Here is a 6,707-nt window from a genome sequence, read left to right as displayed (position 1 = left end):
GGTCCTCCTCCACCTATAGCTCGTCTCCTCTCCGGTCGCGCCGCCGACCTGTTCGTGGCCGAGCTTCGGCGAGCTGAGCAGCAGAGCTCTGACGGCTCCTCTTCTCCCCTTGCAGCCGCCTGCCGCGCCAACCTCCCTCCCTCCCTCCTCGCCAATGAAACCCTAGCCAGCAGCCATGGCTAGGGTTTGTGCAGTTTCTCCCCATCCGATCTGGCGAGTCTCCCTCCTCCTCCCCCGCTCCCTGAACCTTAGCCACTCCAAACCCCTGACCCCTTCTTGTCTCGTCTCTGCAGGTAGACCGCGCCGGCAAGCGACCAGGACGACGCCCGAAGAGGAGAGTAGGGCCTTCTCCTCACCGTGTAGCCACCGACCTTGTCCTGCTCGAGGAAGAGGAGCAGGAGGGGCGCACCCAGCCACCACAGTCGCCGCCGTCAAGGGCTTCTTCCACCTAGACCTGTAAATCCACGGCGCCGTCGTCCAGCCACCCAAGGTGAAGGTGCCCCCAACTCCCCTCCGCCCCCTCTCCCCTCCTTGTTTCATTCGATCTAGCAGCCATGGATTTGGGTTCCTCAAGGCTGCCTAATTACTCTCCAAAAACCATGTGTTCCTACTACTAGCTCTAGTCGTGGATGCTGGGTAGCTCCCTGTTTTCTCTGTTTTTATGTAATCCTAGATAGAACCATACAACTGTGGATGACAAACACTGCAATTTAATCTAAAATTGTCATCATCATCCTAGCAAATACTCCTGAAATTACTGTAAATTGTTGGACGATTATGGGCTAGTGTAGATGCAAAATAAGGTTGCACCTTTAGAGGAGATATGACACTGATGTTGGATGCTTGGTAGTTGTCTTGTGTTGTCTGCATGTCGGTACTAGCAGTATGTCCATGAGCACCGTGCTGGTGTTAGTCGCAATGATCAGCTTCAATAGCATGACCAGTACCTGAACATGATGCATATTTATTAACAAAAATGGTAATGCATTTTGCTCATACCAGGGTGCTCGATTTAGTCTGTTGCGAATGCTAATAGACCATGATAACTTGTATATTGGACCTGCCCCCTCTCTCTGTTTGACTCGCTCAATCTCTCTCTATCTTTCTGCAGGCGCTGCCGGATTAGAACTATACGGCTTAGCGGGTGGCCCTATTTTGCCATCGGGACAGGAGCTCTCATCACTGACCCCTCTTCTCCACTACACGTGTTCAACAGAAATTGTTTTAGTTTGTCATACATAATTGACTATGCTTATGTTGGTTGTTATTGAGTGTATAATTCATTATATTAATTATTTGTTTTGAAGTATAACTGAAACTTCATATATGTATTTACATTCATGGAAAGCATATAATCAATATCTGGTCTGATGATTTATGTACTGTTATCTCAAATAGAAAAGCATATAACAGTAGCAGTAGCACAAATTTAACTGAATTCAATTAAAATTTCCAGAATCTCTTCTTGATCTGTAATGTTTTAGTGCAACAAAGTCATACCGAGTGAGGTCCATGTGGTGCTCTGAGATGCTCTTGATGGTTTGTTGTCAAGACTGATATCCCATGTATGTCATGATGCTGCTAGCTTGTTTCAGTCCAGTATCTCTTCTTGATAGTCTTGTTAACATAATTGAGTCCAGTAACTCTAATTAATTAACTGAATTTATTTGTTTAATTGAATTACATTGAAACCTTTCCTTTAATTATAATTAAAGAAGGGTTTCAGTTTAATTAAAACTAATGGAAACCTTTTCGGTTAATCCTGTTGTTTACTGTATTTGCATGCTTGCAGGAATGTGTCAAATACTTGTTATGTACATGTAGTGGCACGAGAGTCAAGATTTACTAGTGCTTGCCTTCTTGTGTTATCTGGACACATTGGTTAATCTAATTTTCTTGTGATTTCCCAATTCAATATCTAAGAAATGAATTTATAGACTTTAATGAATTCAATGTATGATCCTAATGAGAATTATATGATATCTACCTGTTTTTATCCTTGACCAATATCAATTGTGGTAGCTCTTAAGCGACACATACTTTTTCTCGCTCCGAGTTCCTAAGCATGGTATTATATTTTTGTTAGCTAGAACATGCCATCTTTGAATTTGCTGAACATTAGTAGCTAACTAAGTTGTGCCCCATTGATGTCTCAATTGTTACATTACATCTAAAAAAGTTAGCCTCAACTAACTGTGAAATTTAGAATGTTCAAATTCAGATCTTAAGTTCTCAAACTGGACCGGACTTATATATACACAAATCAGTACTAAAGTAGGTCTGTATGGGTCTGTATGATCTCCTGTTAGTAAAATTACAGCATAAATAACTTCCCATGTAGTTCTGCTATTTTTAGTTTGGGTTGAAGTGATTGGTAGGCCTAGTGGTTGTGCGATTCTATGATCCTATCCTGTAAAACTTATATGCACACCTCATATGAATCTGTGATCACATCCAGTGAAATTTATATGCATGTTCCACTCCACTGTCTACACATTTACTTAGTAATACATACTTCTGCACTTCTGTTATGCTTCTCACTTTGTTTGTATGAGGCGGCCAGGCTGCCTATTTTGTAGCAGTCTGCTTCCATAGTGATTGTATGGAGTCGAGATAATTGTGTTTTCCTCGGCAGTAGGTCAGCAGACACCGCTCCTGCTATATATGCTAAGCTGCCGCCAGTGTTTGTGCGATGTTGCCGGCTTAGAGCATCATCTCCAATAGTTGCTGCCTGTTGATGTGGTTGTTGTGGTGTCATGTGCTTCTCCTGAATCTGTTGTATGCTTAGCTGATTAAACGTGCAGTTTTTTTAGTATTTTGGTTGGTCTGATGGTGTTTCTTTTTTTGGCTCAAGTGCTTAACTTATGAGCTTATGTTGAAGTGTGCTGATTTTGCACTATCGAAATTGATAGGAGATACTATGGATGCAAGATTCATTGTTTGTTCTTGCTCACTATGTGCTTAACTGATGATGATTGTTGTTGTTAGAAATTATGATTGCTTGTGTCTTAATTTTTTTCTTCTGTAATGATGATATGAAATATCACGCATGTCCTTATTGGTGCTGCTGCTGTTGCTGTGGTTGTCGGAGGTGTTGCTGCCGCATCTGGCGGAGCTGCAGTCCGAGAAGGTCAAGGATAAGATCATCCTCGATGGGAACGACATTGAGCTTGTCTCCCGCTCTGTCGCCCTCATCAACTAGGTGAATCAAACAGGACCCAGAACCTGTCTTTGTTCATGTGCATGTTGTGCTGCTTGAATAATTTGGCTGATGAGATGCAAATGATATTGTATCATGTTTGCTTATGCTCTTTGCGGAAACTAGTATGCTAGATGTTCTTAGAAATCATTGCAATGCATATCTTCAGTGTTGGATGTGGAGTGTTCTTTCTTTGCGATGCATATATGGCTGCTTGTGCTATTCAACATGATGCAAATAGGGCTACTTCTGCCATTGTGCTATTGTTTGTGGTTTGTCTAGTTTTGGCCTATATAGTTGCTTCTTTCTCTTCATGTATTATTATGTGCTCCATAATGATTTGGTTTTTGCTTCAATATAATCTGCTTCTACATTCTGTTCCTATGTAATCTGATCTGCAATGATTCAGTTTTTGGTTCCATATAATTAATCTGCTTCTATGCTCTGTTCTTGTGCAATTTTCCTATTGTTCTTGCTGTTCTATGCGTTCGCCTTCCAGGGACAACATATATGTGCTTTTCATACTTGTTTTTTTATTTAAGCTGGTAACTTTTTATGTTCACTCTTTTTCAGGAGCTTCAGGCCTAATTTTTTGCCTTTATGTTCACCCTTTTACAGGAGCTCCAGGCCTAATCTTTTTGAGTGTGAAGCCATGAAGCCAAGTGCGAAGCAGCGAAGCCCTACTTAGGAAGAGTTTTTTGGTTCTGTAGTAGACTATAAATTGTAATTTTGTAACGGATTGTAAAAGGCTACTATAGTGTTATTTGATGAATTATATTTGATGAATTATGTATGTTAAAAAGATGTGAAATGGAAACTTGACCAGGTGGACCAATTTATGTCCCACTTATGAATATAATTTGAGAAAATTTGAAATTCTTGACATGTGGGACCAATGTATGGCATTATGAGTAGTGGGACCCATCTGATTAGTGGGACCAGCTCTTAAATATAATGATATAAAAATAGAAAATCAATTGATGGTAAGAAGGCCACGGCCCAACAATAAAAAAGGCTGCAATATCGGGCTTGGCCCATGAACCTGATAAAAAAAGACAAAAAACACAAATAGGCAGAATTATTGGGCTTGGCCCATGTAAAACACCTAATCGGACCGGGCTGAATCTTGTCGGTGACCTTTTCAATTGGTCGCAATTTTGCCATGTCAGATTGCCACGTCAGATCCGACGTGGCCTGGGCAGACAACCGGTGACCAAAACAAAAGGTCATGGGTTCAACGACCTTCTGAGAGAAGGTCATTAATTTTAGTTTACGACTGCCAGCTTTTGACCTTCTGTTTTTGGTCACAAAAAGGTCGCAAATGAAAAACTATGACCTTTCAGCAGCCAATAGTGAGGGTCACAAGTTGACATATTTCTTGTAGTGGACGGGAGCACCGCCAGCCATGCGTCCTACTTGCCACCGTCCAACGTCCGGCACCGCCGAGGTCGGGGACTCCTCCGAGGATGAGTAGGGCATGGGAGGCGGCAGGGCATGGTGTGCCAACTGGCCGGTCCGTCTCCCGTGTTCTACTTTTCCTCGCTGGAGACCGCACCTTCACTTCACGGGTCTTGAACCCCGCCCCCATACATGGAGATTGCAGATGGAGGATGTCGGTCGCCGCCGTAGAATAGGTTTAGGGTCGGGTTTCTTTTATTTTTCTGTCCTATAAAAGTTCGAAATGTAATGAAAATCTGCCGTGTTTGCATTAATCTCGGCCGGTGTATATGAACTTTCATAATAATATAGTATATTGTAGAAGTACTAGCAAGATGCCCGTGCGTTGCATGGAAGATCAAGATCTTGTGGGAGAAAAGGATGAACGAGGGAAGGCCTTATCTGCAAATGCACATTCATGCATTTCACATTTTCTACATCTACGGGAACCTACGAAAGGGTTAACGTAAATTGCCTCTCTCTTTGCTCCCCTAATTTTCATGGTGGTGGCCCCCTCCCTCCCCCCAATCTACAATCAACAGCTCACACGTTTCACATTATGTTAATTACGTAACTGGGACTACGTAGGTGTAGCATTACTCGTCCTAAAAAAACAACTAAACCAACCTCCCAGCATATCGCGCGGGAAAAGACCCGGCCGCGCCGTTTTAGTTGGGATTACCGGATTAGTAGTAGTAGTATCGATGGATCGCGCGAAGCAACAAGTTTTTTTGAGGGGGTGAAGCACCTAGTTTAAAAGGAAAAAAGGCGGTACACTCACAACACCCCTGTCGCGGTCGCATTGCACCCCACACACGTTCGGTCCTGCACACGGCTCACGCAAACAGAACGCGCTCCGGCTTGCCTCTTCACTGACACGTGGGACTGCACTTGGAGAAACCGACCATGCGCAAAACTCCCCCCGCCGACCGCGCGAGAATCCTCCCCCCACCCAAAAATTCCCCCCAAATCCTAGATTCAAGCGCCCTTCGGCCAACTAGCCAATAATATTCCCCAAACACCCCTCCCCCCTGCCCCCTCCACTCCATTAGCTCCGCCAAAGCCGCCCTCCCCGCCACGCCGATACGTCGGCGCCGCGGTTCGTCGAGGGGACGCACGGAAATCCTCTCGCTCCCACAGTACGCTCTCGTAGACTGCCGTCCTCTAGCCGCGCCGCCACCGCTGGCGACATTATTGTGGAGGCGCACGGCGGTCAGCGCCGCCACCGCTGGCGACGTTCGTGTGGAGACGCACAGCGGTCAGCTTCTCCCACGGTACGCGCATTCTAGACTGAGGCCCCGTGCAAGTCGGTGTAGCGCTGAATGTTAGATGATAGACGCTGTTAATCTCACTGTTTGCTGAAGTAGTTTACAGTCAATATGCTTTGCTTAAGAAGCTTCCTTGCCCTGTTCTGCACTCAATCTGCTTTGCTGAGATGGCATGCCAATGCCGATTAGTTGCTAAAATATCCTGCCATATATTTATTGTGAGGTAAATTGCCATGGTCTAGTAGCCAATCTGTTAGGTGAAATAGCTCTACACCGTTTTATACTCGATCTTTGCTGCGATGGCCTTCGATAGTTCGATGGCTGTGTGCTCGACCTCATTGACTGCTGAAACAGCCTGCCATAATTTAGCACTCAAATCTGTTTGCTGAATTAGCTTTACATATATTTCGTTACTTAGATCTGCTCGTCCAAATATCTTTCCATAGCTTTAGACATCGACCTAGGTATTTTCTTCTAGACTTCATAAAAAAGCATATATGTTTTTCCTGTAATATGTAGAAGAACTAATTTGTATGTCTAACAGATGTACATGACTTGGATAACTTCTGCTCAAAGATTCTCTGCTACATATGTCGAGGAGGTTGAAAATTTCATGAACTATATCAGAGCTGAGTACGGTGGTCCAAAATCAGATGTGCTCTACCTGTGTAGCAATTGTATGAATTCAGTTACAAGACCCCAGTCAACTATGCAAAATCATCTACACTTGTATGGGATGTGGGTCACATATACTAGGTGGGTTCATCATGGTGAAGCTGTGAACGTCAATGTTATTGACTACG

The 6,707-nt window shown here is 43.9% G+C and overlaps 1 long non-coding RNA gene across 1 annotated transcript; it reads left to right on the top strand.

The window, feature by feature from the left end:
- Positions 1-219: 219 nt before the first annotated feature.
- On the top strand, positions 220-4,075 carry LOC123165793 (uncharacterized). Its single transcript, XR_006483140.1, has 3 exons — positions 220-490; positions 1,112-3,202; positions 3,818-4,075. It is a non-coding gene; the product is annotated as an uncharacterized lncRNA (long non-coding RNA).
- Positions 4,076-6,707: the final 2,632 nt, after the last annotated feature.

This window comes from Triticum aestivum, chromosome 7D, assembly GCF_018294505.1.
Source record: "Triticum aestivum cultivar Chinese Spring chromosome 7D, IWGSC CS RefSeq v2.1, whole genome shotgun sequence".
NCBI lineage: Eukaryota > Viridiplantae > Streptophyta > Magnoliopsida > Poales > Poaceae > Triticum > Triticum aestivum.
Note: the sequence above shows the minus strand (reverse complement) of the source record. Positions and strands in the feature narration are given on the sequence as shown.